The 16,440-nt window shown below is 41.0% G+C and overlaps 1 protein-coding gene across 1 annotated transcript in view; it reads left to right on the top strand.

Moving 5' to 3' along the window:
* LOC126263507 (trypsin delta-like) overlaps positions 1–16,440 on the top strand; it is a 562,206-nt gene that overhangs the window by 504,129 nt on the left and 41,637 nt on the right. The gene's annotated exons all lie outside the window — the stretch shown is intronic.

Here is a 16,440-nt window from a genome sequence, read left to right as displayed (position 1 = left end):
ACTGCAACTCATAAGGGCTAAAATTGACGTAGATGGACTGTACTACCCCACCGCCTACCCCTTTTGGTAACTAACCTGTATCATTATGTAGATGCAGAATGAAGATCGTAAACTACCACTTGTTTCACAAGGATTTTTTTTAAAGCTAAATTATGGCCTACAGACTTCAAGAGTGTTGTGGAACAGTGACATCGTAATTTCGTAATGAAAATCAAAGTTACTATTACTTCTATTGTTTATTATAAACCCTCACAGAAAACGAGTGTAGTAGCTGCACTGTATGACACGAACATGTTTAATAACATCCTATTCACTGACAAATTATCACAAGGAAAGGAAACAGCTACAAGTGACTAAGTTTGGCAGGGATTCAAGACAAGGGACCGATAGGTAGGTTACTATATTTTCAGCACACTGCTCCGTTTCCGCTATCTGAAGACAGTGCTTGGCAAAATTTGAGTTTGTAAAATTATGAATGCTAGAAGGGCGTCTTCCTCCTACTTATTACCTAACATTTACTGAATACATTGCGACCTATACACCCGAAGACGATTGAAGATCTTAACATCCTTTTGACAGGGTCGTTGTGCTGCTGTCGGTGCCACTTTATCGGATACGATGCCTGTGAATCTCGAAAAGCTACCATACGCACACTTTATATCATGCTCCAATTGGAGCTGAGGTATGATGTAAAATTTGCCTTAGGTAGCTGTAAAGTGAAATGACTGCTTTTCACTCAGAATTTTACAAGAAAATTTCAAAGTGTTTCTCTCACTAGCAGCGGACGAGGTATCTCCTTAATTCCTCTAGTCTTCCCTCGTAACATTCGCCCCTTCTTCGGGATCAACCGTAGCCTCTCACGAGGAATCATCTAATGAGAAGCGCCAGTTCTCCTCGAACGTCCTCCCACTCTCAATAATTTTCCAATAGTACTATGTCAGGTCAGGTTGACCAATGAAATCACCTCGTGTATGAAAAACGCTGTTCATACATGTGCAGCTAAATGCAGTGCACTCGGTGGATGCTTCTTGAATACTTATTGTGAATGTATTGTGAAATGTTATGTACACTGTACAACTTCCTTAACACTGAGCTTTGTTTTTTTCCGGTTTAACATGAATTCACGTGTGCTGTGGTATTAATAAAAGCAGATTATCTCACATATTGATACAGTTTCAGTTAACCTTATTGCCATCATTTTTCCAAAATTAAATTCTCTACGACGTCCGTTGAAAACTTTGTGCACTTGTCTGGAATTTAAAAAAACAAATTGGGCCAAGTACTTAATAAATTAAAATTTTTACGAAATCACTTCTTTGCTTCTCTGGATGTTCTGGAAAACTACTGCATATGCACGTCTGAGACATGTTTCATTAGATTCACCACATCAATAACAACAAAATAAATGGAAATCGTACTTTACTTTAACCTCGTACAGTTCTTCGATGGATTCATATTAACCAAGTTGCTAAATTTCAAGCAAAATCTTATATTACCCATAACTCCGTAACTAAACATTTGCGCACCTATGCTTGATTGAACTTTCTTCTTTGGTTTTACTTGTAGAATAACATATTAGAATATTTGCATATCTTTATTGTTTGGCCATAAAAGAAACACCGATATTACACAAGAACTAAATGCCGAACCCATCACAAACATAATTCGGAAATACCGACTGAAATGGAAAGACCATTTCCAATGTGTGTAAAACGAGGGTTACTAAAGCTGCGGTATAACATGTACCCAACAAAAAGAGAAGTTTTGGACAACGCTTATTGAGATGGAGCGAACATTTCTGGGGCAAAATATGCGGAAACGCTTAAAATTTGAAGACGATAATGTTAATGATGATGATTTTTAGATTAGGTTAGTATAGATTAATACTTGTTACACATATAGTGAATACGACACTTAGTAATAATGTGGAATGTGTCGGTTCAACGAAAGGTTTCTGTAGATGCCATAAATCAAGATTTTTGTTTCTATTTTTATTTATTTGTTTTTTGTTGTAAGATTATTAGTTTATATATAGAAATTCATGTACTGAGAGGAAGAAGTAGTCATTTAAAATTGTTTTAATGTGTTTTTCAGTGTAGGTTTACTATCTGTCAGACTCTTGATGCTACTTGGTAAGTGACAAAAGATTTTTACAGTAACATAATTCACTCCTTTCTGTGCCGAAGTTAGATTTAACCCAAGGTAGTGAAGATAAGCATTTTTCCTAGTGTTGTAACTAAGCACATTGCTATTGCCTTTGTTTGGGTTTGATTATTAATAACAAATGTCAGAAGTGAATATATATATATATATATATATATATATATATATATATATATATACGTGTGTGTGTGTGTGTGTGTGTGTGTGTATTCTAAAGCTGCTGTGAATATCCCTAATTCCAAAAAAAATACCTGACCTGTCTGATGAACTTGGCTGGCTCCTGCTATTATCCTGATTACACACTTATGTGCAGTGAATACTTTAATCCTTAATAATGAATTACCAAAAAATATGATAACATATGAAAGCACTGAATGAAAATAGCCCTAGTAAGATAAGTTACTTATACGTTTAACGCAAAAATTTGGAATAACCCTAATAGCATATGTAGCAGAGCTCAAACGTTTCGGCAAATTGTCAATGTGTTTCTTCGAATTCAATCTCTCAACAGTGCACACACCAAAAAATTTGAAATATTCTGCCTTAGCTACAGACTTCTGTTCAAACTCTGCATTTGTTAATGGTGTAATGCCATTTATTGTACAGAACTGCACATACTGTGTTTTATCAAAATTTAAAGAGAGTCCATTTGCGGAGAACTACTTAATAATATTCTAAAAGACTTTATTTACTATTTACCCAGCTAATTCTTTTGTGTTGGGTATGATTACTATACCTGTATCATTAACAAAAAGAACTAGCTTCACATCTTCGAAAATATAGAGTAACAAGTCATTAATATATATTATCAACAATAAGGGACCCAATATTGTACTTTGTGGTACCACGTTCTTGCCACCTTCCCAGTTTGAGAAATTTGCTGATTTCTGTGCGTCATGCGAACAGCTTACTTCATTCGTCTGTACTCTTCGAGTTAAACATTAACTAAACAATTTGTGCACTGTCCCACTCATATCACAATACTTAAGCTTATGTAGAAGAATTCCATGATTTTCCTAATCGAAAGCATTTGAGAGGTGAAAAAATATCCCAGTTAATGATATTAGGTTATTCAGAGCATTTAATATTTGATCAGTGAAAGCATATGCAGAATTTTCTATTGGAAAGTCGTTTTAAAAACAAATTTGGCGTTTGTCAGTACTTTATTTTTACTAATAATAGTCTTCAATACATAGCTTCTTCAAGAAGTGAGACTGGGTGTTATGTGTTGCATCAGACCTATCCCCCATTTTATGCAATGGCTTAACAACAGCATATTTCAGTCTCTCAGGAATCATGACCTGTTTCAGTGAGCTACAACATATGTGGCTGAGAATCCTACTTATCTGTTGGGAACAATCTTTTAATACCATGTTGGGGATGCTATCAGTTCCATATGAGCTTTTAATTTAGACTACTTTCCTAACTTCAGAAGGAGAAGTGGGTAGAATTCCAATTTTATCAAACTGCATAGGTATTGCCTCTCCCATGTATAGCCTTTCCTTTTTTAATAAATATCTGGATCCTACTTTTACCACAATGTTTAAACAGTATTATTAAAAATATTTTCAGTCTCAGACTTTCTGTTAGTAAATTTTTCAATCAGTTTCCCTTTCAACAGTGTTCCAGAATGTTTTAATTCCACTATCAGAGTTGCTGATCTCAGACATACCTGTAATACAATTACTTCTGGAATTTTTAATCACTTTTCTTAATACAGTACACTAATTTTTGTAATATTTGGATGATTCTGGGCCATTACTTTTTGTGTTTTAGATAGATTTCCTTTTACCTGTTACTAGATTTTTCATCCCTTTTTGTAAGCCATGGTTTTTTAATGAGGTTGCTTACAGTTATATTTCACTGTTTTCTTAGGAACACTGTTTTCAAAAATACCCACAAATGTATCACGAAGTAAGTTATATTTTTAATTAGCATATGGTGTGTTGTGGGTTGGCAGGAGAGCCAACACCGGGTTACAAGAGGAAGCCGAAAGGCACACGTTTTAGCTCACGCAGGCTGGTGTGAGGTCTGGAACAGGACAAGGACGTAGCTGGTGGAATACTTAACTTTAATCCATAAATGGTGAACGTCAGTCTTGACGGTACATTATTCATAATATCAATAGTAACTGGTAATGGCGCCTTGCTAGGTCGTAGCAAATGACGTAGCTGAAGGCTATGCTAACTATCGTCTCGGCAAATGAGAGCGTATTTTGTCAGTGAACCATCGCTAGCAAAGTCAATTGTACAACTGGGGCGAGTGCTAGGAAGTCTCTCTAGACCTGTCGTGTGGCGGCGCTCGGTCTGCAATCACTGATAGTGACGACACGGGGGTCCGACGTATACTAACGGACCGCGGCCGATTTAAAGGCTACCACCTAGCAAGTGTGGTGTCTGGCGGTGACACCACGTGGTGCCCAGTACACCCCATACCAATCTAACTGCTGCAATCGTTAAATCGTTAGTTGAACGCGCTATTTCGGAAGCTGTTTTCGTTACTGTATGGAGGTATGTCATATACTGTAAATAGCTGTGAATATTGATCAGAAAGACCATACTTAACAGGATAAATGTTTATGTAATTAAATTTATCTTGGTCTATGAAAGTATTATCTACCAGTGCGCTACTTTCCTGGGCTACCCAAGTAGGAATATCAATAACTGATGTCAAATTGAAAGAATCTAGTAATACTTCAAGATCGTTCTCCCTATCTGACTCCTTCAGAAAATCTTCATTGAAATCTCCACAAATAACAATTTACATCCCTCTGTCTGACAGACAGCACAACAAGGAATAGAAGTATTCCAAAATTTATGACAATTTCCCACTGGGGACCTATACACAGTTAAAATTATGAAATTACCATTACTTAGTTTAAACTGTCAGAAACATGCTTCTATATGCTTTACACAGAAAAATTTTTAGTACTTAAAATTTTCACACTACAGTAACTTTTAAAATATATGGTTTCTTCTTTTCCCATATTGTCTCGAGTTACATGCGCTAAAAGCTTATAACCACTTACATTTACATTTTCCATATCTGTGTTTATATTATTTTCAGACACGTATAGTGCATCTACTGCGTTCTCTGTTTCTAAATGTTACAAACAAACAAGTAGCGCTTCGACTTTGTTATTTAATCCCATGACAGGTATTTTAATGTAATATACTAACATTATTTTTTGACTGTACTTTTATCAGAATCTATTAATAATTTAACATCTTTAGTACCTTCTCATTCTGTTTGATTCCTTTCAGTGTTGCGTCACTGGACACTGGTCTTAGCCTAAAAAGGAGTCACTGTGGTTGGCTTCAATTATGCGCCACCAGAGCTGTGGTCTCAGACTCATACGGACGTGGTCTTTACGTTAAGAATTTATCCCCTCTGCCAATCTTTTCATCTCGGAATAGCACTTGCAGCATACATCCTTAATTATACTCTGGGTCTATTTTAATATCTGTTTTTCTCTACAATTTTCCATAAGTATTTCCCGGTGTCTTAACTTAGTCCTGTCATCCTGCCCCTTCTTCATGTCAATGTTTTCCACAATGAAGCACCAAAAAACTGTATTCAAATACAGAGATATGTAAACAGGCAGGATATGGCTCTGCGGTCGGCATCGCCTATATAAGACAACAAGCGTCTTGAGCAATTGTTACATCGGTTACTTCTGCCATAATGTCAGGTTATCAAGATTTAAGTGATTCTGAACATGGTGTTATAGTCGGCGCACGAGCCCTGGGACACAGCATCTCTGAGGTAGCGATGAAGTGGGGACTAATTGACGAGTGTACCGCGAATATCAAGAATCCCGTAAAATATCAAATCTCTGACGCCGCTGCGGCCAGAAAAAGATCTTGCAAGAACTGGACCAACGACGACTGAAGAGAATCGTTCAACGTGACAGAAGTGCAACCCTTCCGCAAATTGCTACAGATTTCAGTGCTGGGCCATCAACAACTGTCAGCGGGTGAACCATTCAACGAAACATCATCGATATGGGTTTTGGCAGCCGAAGATCCACTCATGTACCCTTGATGACTGCACGACACAATGTTTTACGTCTTGCCTGGGCCCGTCAACATCGACATTACACTGTTGATGACTGGAAACATGTTGCCTTGTCGGACGAGTGTCTTTCCAAGCTGTATCGAGCGAATAGAGATGTACGGGTATGGGGACAACCTCACGCATCCGTGGACAATGCGATGCATGTGCATATAACCACCTTGTGTGGTATATGTAACAGGATGGAGCAACTGCCCTTACAGACACAGTCTTCACACATGATATAGTTGTTAGCAGAAGTCAGTCTGAATGTACGACTACTATGTGTGGGGAGCCCTGAAGTCTAAGAACTGCAGTAGAACATTTCAGATGAGATCGCAGTAGTTCCAGCAGTCCATCTTCGTTCCGCTTTCAGCATCTAGGTGACCAGGGCCCAAAAGAGCAAAAGATGCATTGTAGTCACTTTCAACATCTGCTGTAGTGAGGTTAGTACTGTATTTCCCTTCCTCCGCTGTGTTTCTTTGTGCCCTGGAACTCTGTACTCGTGGCCACTCTTATTTGCCCCATCCTGTACATAAATATATAGCCCATATTCAACCAAAATCTGTTTTTCATCTTTTTTAAAAAATAAAAAAAAGTTGCATTCACATGCCTGGAAGCCGAGGGATTGTGGTACCGATTCTCGGTCGAACCACAAATTGTTCAATCTTTGTTATAAAAAAGATAAAATGAAAAAGGAAAAACCATGAAGTGAGTGCCTACATGTCAAGAGATTGCGGAATCGAAACTTGGTGATACCATGGATTAAAAGGAAAAAAAACGTGGTGACGTGCGTGAGCGAAAACCCATAGGTATTGGGATGTAATCGTGGTCAGGCCATGGATTGTGCGGTCTGTCTTTTAACATAGCATTCACCTCTCAGTTATGTGGGGGTTCGAAAGAATCACGTGGTTCAGATTCCACGTTAAACTGTAGCTCCCTTTTCCCTGTTTGCTAGCTGGGATATGTCGGGGATACGGAATTCACCGGTGTGGCGACCAGTTGAATGAACTGCGACATGCCATAGAGCTGCACGAAGTTATTGTGTAACACCTGCTGTGGAGGGTAGTTTCTCACCAGCTCCCTGCCGCCGTTGGATAAGCAGCAGCCAGCAGCAAGTCGTATACTCCTAGCTTACGTATTTGTTACATAGTTTAATTCTTAATTTCTTTGCGTGTTTTTGGGTACTTGCATTGTTTAATTCATAAATTTCGGGCGTATTATAGTATTTGAGAGTTGTAGCATCGCGCTTTAGTACCTGAACAGTGTAAATTAGCGTAATCGTCTGTCTTCTGTTTTTGTTTTGAACGGCCAGTGTCGGTTGGTCACAGCCAGTGTGCTCCCTACTGCATGAGCTCCCAGTTGGTGCACATCGACAGCGCAGAAAGATACGTATATAGCTTCTTTTCTGTGTTTACTTCTTAGAGTTTTACTTACATTGCGTGTGAGTTTCGTATAGGAGGTGTAATTTCGAGTTTTAGTTACTGCAATCGTAAATTCAGGCAGATCGTAGCGCAGTCGTTAGGCATTTGTACAGGTTAGTTCATACATTCTTTGCGTGTTTCCCTTGCGTTATCTAGGCACTCATGTTTCAGTAACTGTTGTTCAACATCGATTAGAATGGACATGGACTGTGATTGCTGTGTTCAGATGAGGGCTGAGTTGGCATCCCTTCGCTCACAGCTGCAGGCGGTGCTGACTTCAGTCACGCAGCTTGAGGCTGTTGCCAATGCGCACCACTGTGGGGAGCCGGACTTGGGTATCAAGGGAATGTCAACCTCGTCCCGTCTGACCCCAGATCGGTCTGCCACTGTGGTTGCCCCGGTTGCTACCTGCAGTGGGGCTGAGCCCTCGCCTGTGGTTGATTGGGAGGTCGTTCCAAGGCGTGGCAGGTAGCGGAAGACGTTCCCAGAGGCTGATCAGAAAGCCTCCCCGGTGCGTCTGACAAACAGGTTTCAGGTACTGTCTCTGGCTGAGCCAGATGCAGCTGCCTGCCCTGTTTCAGAGGATGATTCTCAGCCTTCAAGGTCTGGGCAATCGCGGAGGGTGGGCTTATTGGTAGTTGGGAGCTCCAATGTTAGGCGCGTAATGGGGCCGACTGCGGACCTTTGGTGCAGAGCCGAGTGGAGGGTCTGAATCAGAGGCTCAGACAGTTTTGCGACCGTGTTGGCTGCATATTCCTTGACTTGCGCCATAGGGTGGTGGGGTTTCGGATTCCGCTGAATAGGTCAGGAGTTCACTACACTCAGCTGGCGGCTACACGGGTAGCGGAGGCTGTGTGGCGTGGACTGGGCGGTCTTTTATATTAGAAGACCTCGGGAAAGTACGGGGTGGGCTGCAATCTCAAAGGGTGCATGGAAAATACAGGACGTGCTTGGATCAAGGAACAGTCGGAATTGTAAATTGTTGTAGTTGTGCTGGGAAAGTCCCTGAGCTTCAAGCGCTAATAGAAAGCACAGAAGCTGAAATCGTTATAGGTACAGAAAGCTGGCTAAAGCCTGAAATAAGTTCTGCAGAAATTTTTACGAAGTCTCAGACGGTGTTCAGGAAAGATAGATTAGGCAGAATTGGTGGTGGAGTGTTTGTGTCTGTCAGTAGTGGTTTATCTTGTAGTGAAGTCGAAGTAGATACTCCGTGCGAATTGCTATGGGTGGAGGTTATACTTAACAGCCAAACTACGAGGGGCGTTCAGAAAGTAAGCTCCGATCGGTCGCGAAATGGAAACGACTATGAAAATCCGATAAAGCTTTGCACACATGTGTTGGGTACTGTCTCTAGTATAACCCCAGTTAGCATCACGTCGCTCTTCTCATTTCTGAGCTCGCAGTGAGTGCGTAAAGATGTCTAGAAAATAGTGTCTGCCGCCAAGTACGAGGGCCTGGTGAGAAATTTCGCCTGAAGCTATGCAGCTAACATTACATAACTGTCGTGCTGTTTCTTCTTCAAGACAATTCTCAGCCGCATTCTGCAGGGGCAATGAAGATGCTCCTGCATCGTTTTCAAATGGAAATGTGAGATTACCCACAATACAGTCCGCAATTGTCTCCCCCTGAGTTTCATCTCTGGTCACGTGAACCACTGTCTTTGAAGACAACATTTTGACACAGACAACGAGGTGTAGGCCAGCGTGGAGAATTGGCGGAAAGCACTGGCGGCTGCCTTCTATGATGAGGCTATTGAAAAGTTGGTACAACGCTATGACAAAAGTCTAAGTCAGAACGGCGACTACGTAGAGAAGTAGCTGAAAGGTGTAGCTAATTGTTACAAGTTTCTGATGTTCACTGTGGTTTCAATTTGGCAATCAATCGGAGCTTACTTTCTGAACAGGCCTCGTAAGTTAATAATTAGCTCCTTCTACCGACCCCCAGACTCCGATGATATAGTTGCTGAACAGTTCAGAGAAAATTTGAGTCTCGTAACAAATAAATACCTCACTCATACGATTATAGTTGGTGGGGACTTCAACCTTCCCTCGATATGTTGGCAAAAATACTTGTTCAAAACCGGTGGTAGGCAGAAAACATCTTCCGAGATTGTCCTAAATGCCTTCTCCGAAAATTATTTCGAGCAGTTAGTCCACGAACCCACGCGAATTGTAAATGGTTGCGAAAACACATTTGACCTCTTAGCCACAAACAATCCAGAGCTAATACAGAGCATCATGACTGATACAGGGATTAGTGATCACAAGGTCGTTGTAGCTAAGCTCAATACCGGTTTCTCCAAAAACAAACGCAAAATAATTTTATTTAAAAAAGCGGATAATTTTATTTAAAAAAGCGGATAAAGTGTCACTAGAAGCCTTCCTAAGAGACAATCTCCATTCCTTCCGAACTGACTATGCAAATGTAGACGAAATGTGGCTCAAATTCAAAGATATGGTACCAACAGCAATTGAGAGATTCATACCTCATAAACTGGTAAGAGATGGAACTGATCCCCCATGGTACACAAAACAGGTCCGAACGCGGTTGCAGAGGCAACGGAAAAAGCATGCAAAGTTCAGAAGAACGCAAAATCCCGAAGATTGGCTAAAATTTACAGGCGCGCCAAATTTGGCACGGACTTCAATGCGAGATGCCTTGAAAAGGTTCCACAACGAAACATTGTCTCGAAATTCGGTAGAAAATCCGAAGAAATTCTGGTCGTATGTTAAGTGGCAAGACGCAGTCAATACCTTCACTGCGCAGTGCCGATGGTACTGTTACAGACGACTGTGCCGCTAAAGCGGAGTTATTGAACGCAGTTTTCCGAAATTCCTTCACCAGGGAAGACGAATGGAATATTCCAGAATTTGAAACACGAACAGCTGCTAGCGTGAGTTTCTTACAAGGGAACCTCCCCATCGCACCCCCCTCAGATTTAGTAGTAAAACATATGTTTTGACAGAGCACAGGGAAAACTGTGCGACTGTGAAACTGTTGCATTCATTTGTTGCAGTTTATGTGACAAACTCTTATGTTTTCATCACTTTTTTGGGAGTGATTATCACATCCACAAGAAAACCTAAATCGGGCAAGGTAGAAGAAACTTTTTACCCATTCGCCAAGTGTGCAAGTTAGGTGGGTCGACAACATATTCCTGTAATGTGAAGCACATGCCGTCACCAGTGTCGTATAGAATATTTCAGACGTTCTTTCCTGTGGAGGAATCGGTTGACCTATGAATTTGCGATCAAATGTTTTCGGTTCCTATTGGAGAGGCACGTCCTTTCGTCTACTAATCGCACGGTTTTGCGGTGCGGTCGCAAAACACAGACACTAAAGTTATTACAGTGAACAGAGACGTCAATGAATGAACGGTCAGATCGTAACTTTGCGAAAATAAAAAAAGTAAAATTTTCACTGGAGGGAGGACTCTAACCACGGGACCACTGCGCTCCTCAGCTCACATTATCCTTGATGTTGCCTATCTTACACATGGACTACTCAGTTTGTATATTTTGCTTATTTTTTTCATAGTTTCACACAACTTCTTCCTGTTTTCTCGATTGATCTGTGTTCAGTTTTTCAAGGCCTATCCACTGCGTCAACTTATAACTAAATCTGAGGAGGGTGCGAAGCAACTTAAATCGCTTCATACGGGCAAGTCTTCAGGTCCAGATCGTATACCGATTAGGTTCCTTTCAGATTACGCTGATACAATAGCTCCCTACTTAGCAATCATATACAACCGCTCACTCACCGATAGATCTGTTCCTACAGATCGGAAAATTGCGCAGGTCGCATCAGTGTTTAAGAAGGGTAGTAGGAGTAATCCATCGACCTACAGACCTATATCTTTGACGTCGGTTTGCAGTAGGGTTTTGGAGCATATACTGTATTCAAACATAATGAATCACCTCGAAGGGAACGATCTATTGATACGTAATCAGCATGGTTTCAGAAAACATCGTTCTTGTGCAACGCAGCTAGCTCTTCATTCGCACGAAGTAATGGCCACTATCGACAGGGCATCTCAAGTTGATTCCGTATTTCTAGATTTCCGGAAAGCTTTTGTCACCGTTCCTCACAAGCGACTTCTAATCAAGCTGCGGGACCACGGGGTATCGTCTCAGTTGTGCGACTGGATTCGTGATTTCCTGTCAGGAAGGTCGCAGTTAGTAGTAATAGACGGCAAATCATCGAGTAAAACTGAAATGATAACAGGTGTTCCCCAGGGAAGCGTCCTGGGACCTCTTCTGTTCCTGATCTATATAAATGACCTGGGTGACAATCTGGGCAGTTCTCTTAGGTTGTTCGCAGATGATGCTGTAATTTACCGTCTAGTAAGGTAATCCGAAGACCAGTATCAGTTGCAAAGCGATTTAGAAAAGATTGCTGTATGGTGTGGCCGGTGGCAGTTGACGCTAAATAACGAAAAGTGTGAGGTGATCCACATGCGTTCCAAAAGAAACTCGTTGGAATTCGATTACTCGATAAATAGTACAATTCTCAAGGCCGTCAATTCAACTAAGTACCTTGAAGTTAAAATTACGAACAACTTCAGTTGGAAAGACCACATAGAAAATATTGTGGGGAAGGCGAGCCAAAGGATGTGTTTCATTGGCAGGACACTTACAAGATGCAACAATTCCACTAAAGAGACAGCTTACACTACACTCGTTCGTCCTCTGTTAGAATATTGCTGCGCGGTGTGGGATCCTTAGCGGGTGGGATTGACGGAGGACATCGAAAGGGTGCAAAAAAGGGCAGCTCGTTTTGTATTATCACGTAATAGGGGAGAGAGTGTGGCAGACATGATACGCGAGTTGGGATGGAAGTCATTAAAGCAAAGACGTTTATCGTCGCGGCGAGATCTATTTACGAAATTTCAGTCACCAACTTTCTCTTCCGAATGTGAAAATATTTTGTTGAGCCCAACCTACATAAGTAGGAATGATCATCAAAATAAAATAAGAAAAATCAGAGCTAGAATAGAAAGGTTTAGGTGTTCGTTTTTCCCGCGCGCTGTTCGGGAGTGGAATGGTAGAGAGATAGTATGATTGTTGTTCGATGAACCCTCTGCCAAGCACTTAAATGTGAATTGCAGAGTAATCATGTAGATGTAGATGTAGAAGTTCAAAAAATTCATACGCATGGTAATGTAACACGAGATTTACTATACCCTCTCCCACATGGCTCTCTTTGTAATTTACTTTGTTGAACATCAGCGCGAACACTTCACAATACGTAGCAAGCGAAAAAAAACCTTTTTAAGGAAATAGATCCTCGGTATGATTACACTTTTATCTTGATTTTCATCTTGCATAGCCTCATCGTCAGTGGCACTGAATACGCCAGTCGCCCTTCCTCCAACTACATGGCGTTTTCCATCATCAGTAGAGCTAAGAAACTAAGCAACAATTCAAAAATTTCTCAAGTCTGCATTCGGTGCTAAATCCTCCGATTGCTTCGAAGTGGGATCCGACGTATAATTTCAGTATCTATATCTGCAGATCCATGTGTGGTTACATTCCCGCTTCAATACGATCCTCACAAAAAAGATTCGAGAAACTAACAGAAAAACTAAATACAGTTCAAATGGGAACAAACAGATAAAGGTTTAATGACCAAACAGTGAGATCGTAATACGTAGGCTCGTCCTACTTGAACTTGCTGAAAGAACGACGTGCAGTGCCTCATCGAGAGTAAATCACAGCTGTGTCAGGAAGTGGGATAGTCTAGAGAATTAATTAATGGGAACCATACAACAGGCTGCTAGACGTAAACCCTAGAGAAGTGTTAGCTCAGAAGAAACTGGTTTCACGCGAAATGTTTAAGATTGCTTGTATCTAAGTGACTTGCAGCGGACTAAAGGAAAACTATCTTGATGTTATATCATTTTCGAGCTACACTTTCCAGGAACTACTTATGTGCAGGGCACTCGAGATAACTGAAGTATCGAGTGTCAACAACTCAAACAGAGGAAACAGATAATGCTTCCGAGCCAAAACACTTCGAAGATAACACTTCTTGAAAAATCTGTCGGCAAGTGGAATAACGAAGAAATATTAAAAATTGAAATACATAGTAACAGTGTTCCATAATATTTATTTTGCATTACATTCTGAATCTTCTTAGGTTGTCTGATAACGCCGCGGAAGCCAGTTCGCAACAAAATATAGAATAAATATTATGGAACATGAATTCACTGCATTTCAGTTTTTAAGACTTCGAAGGTAAATGACACAGAATGGTGAAGCGCGTGAAGAAACCACTTGCTATTGCTCAGAGGCCTTCCAGTAAGTGCTGTTTCAGTGATCCGCGCAAGCGATACCGCGTTTAATGCTGAAATGGCATCGATGCTGTGTGTTGTTGCTGTGGTTCTCAGTCCAAAGACTGGTGTGATGCAGCTCTCCATGTTTGCAAGCCTCTTCATCTCCGAGTAACTACTGCAACCTACATTCTTTTGAATCTGCTTTTACACCCCCCCCCCACCCCCCACCCCGCTCCCCTCCTGTACTAAATTGGTAATACCTTGAAATCCTACCAACCGATCCCTTCTTGTAGTAAGGCTGAACCACAAATTTCTCTTCTTCCCAAATTTACTCAGTGCCGTCGCGTGGTGTATCCGCGCGGTCTCAGGCGCCTAGTCACGGTTCGCGCCACTCAACCGTCGGAGGCTCGAGTCCTCCCTCGGGCATGGGTGTGTGTGTTGTCCTTAGCGTAAGTTAGCTTAAGTTAGAGTAAGTAGTGTATAAGCTTAGGGACCGATGTCCTCAGCAATTTGGTCCCATAAGACCTTACCACAAATTTCCAAATATTCAGTGCCTCCTCATTAGTTACACAATCTAACCATCTAATCTTCAGCATTCTTCTATAGCACAATATTTCGAATTTTTCTATTCTCTTCTTGTCTAAACTGTTTGTCCTCCATGTTCCACTTCCATAAATGGCTACACTCCATACAAATACCTTCAGAAAGGACTTACTGACACATAAATCTATACTCAATGTTAACAAATTTCTGTTCTTCAGAAACGCTTCCTTGCCATTGCCAGTCTATATTTTATATCCTCCCTACTTCGACCACATCTGTTATTTTGCTTCCCGATTAGCAAAACTCATCTACTACCTCAAGTGTCTCATTTACTAATCTAATTAATTCCCTCGACACCAACTGATTTAATTCGGCTACATTCCATTACCCTCGTTTTGCTTTTGTTGGCTGCCCATTCCGTTGAACTGCTCTTCCAAGTCCATTACTGTCTCGGACAGAATTACAATGTCTCGGCAAACCTCGATTTTTTTTTTTTATTTCTTCCCTCTGGACTTCAACTCCTACTCCAAAATTTTTCTTTTGTTTCCTTTACTGTTTGCTCATTATACAGATTCAGTAACAGCGGCGATAGGCTACAAACCCGTCTCACTCCCTACTCAACTACTGCTTCCCTTTCATGCCCCTCAGGTCTTATAACTGCCATATGTTGTGTGTACAAATTTTAAATTGTCTTTCGCTCCCTGTATTTTAACACTGCCACCTTTAGAATTTGAAAGAGAGTATTCCAGTCAACATTGTCAAAAGTTTTCTCTAAGTCTACAAATGCCATGAACGTAGGTTTGCCTTTCGTTAACCTATCTTCTATAATAAGTCAGTATTGCTTCGCGTATTCCCACATTTCTCCGAAATCCAAACTGATCTTCCCCGAGGTTGGCCTCTAGCAGTTTTTCCATTCTTCTGTGAAGGATGCGTGGTAGTATTTTGCAACCATGACTTATTGTACTGATAGTTCGGTAATTTTCACACCTGTCAATATTCTTCATGAAGTCTTAAGGTATTTCGCCAGTCTCATACAATTTGCTCACTAGATGGAAGAGTTTTGCCATGGCTGGCTCTCCCATGGCTATCAGTAGCTCTGACGGAATGTTGTCTACTCCCAGGGCCTTGTTTCGACTTAAGTCTTTCAATGCTCTGTAAAATTCTTCACGTAGTATCATGTCTCCCTTTTCATCTTCATCTACGTCCTCTTACGTTTCCATAATATTGCCCTCGAGTACGTCTCCCTTATCGAGACCCTCTACATACTCCTTCCACCTTTCTGCTTTCCCTTCTTTGTTTAGGCCTGGTTTTCCATCTGAGCTCTTGGTATTCATAGAGGTGGTTCTCGATTCTCCGAAGGTCTCTGTAATTTTCCCGTAGGCACTATCCATCTTACCTCTAGTGCTCTGTGCTTCTACGTCCTTACATTTGTCCTCTAGCCATTCCTGCTTAGCCATTTTTCACTTCTTGTCGAACTCATTTTTAGTCGTTTGTGTTGCTTATCTCCCGTTTCAGTTATTGCATTGTTATATTTTCTTCTTTCATCGATCAAGTTCAATATCTCTTGCGTTACGCAAGTATTTCTACTAGCCCTCGTCTTTTTACCCAATTGATCCTCTGCTGCCCTCACTATTTCATCTCTTAAACCTACCCATCCTTCTTCTACTGTATTGCTTTCCCCTGTTCTTATCAACCGTTCCTTAATGCTCCCTCTGAAACACTCTACCACCTCTGGTTCATTAAGTTTATCCAGGACCCATCTCTTTAAAATCCGGCTGTTTTGCGGTTCATAACCAATAAATTGTGGTAAGAATACACTTCTGCCCCTGGAAACTAGATGCCTGAAACTGCAGTGACGAGAAAAATTAATAATTCCTGCCTTCCCGGCTTCCAAACCGTCACGTATCACCGTTTTTTCCTAGCCACAAATTGGCATTAAATATTAGTTTCTTTCACCAGAAGCGAGATGTCGGCATTTGTGAA

This window comes from Schistocerca nitens, chromosome 6, assembly GCF_023898315.1.
Source record: "Schistocerca nitens isolate TAMUIC-IGC-003100 chromosome 6, iqSchNite1.1, whole genome shotgun sequence".
Classification (NCBI taxonomy): Eukaryota; Metazoa; Arthropoda; class Insecta; order Orthoptera; family Acrididae; genus Schistocerca; species Schistocerca nitens.
This window is presented reverse-complemented; position numbering and strand designations above follow the sequence as displayed.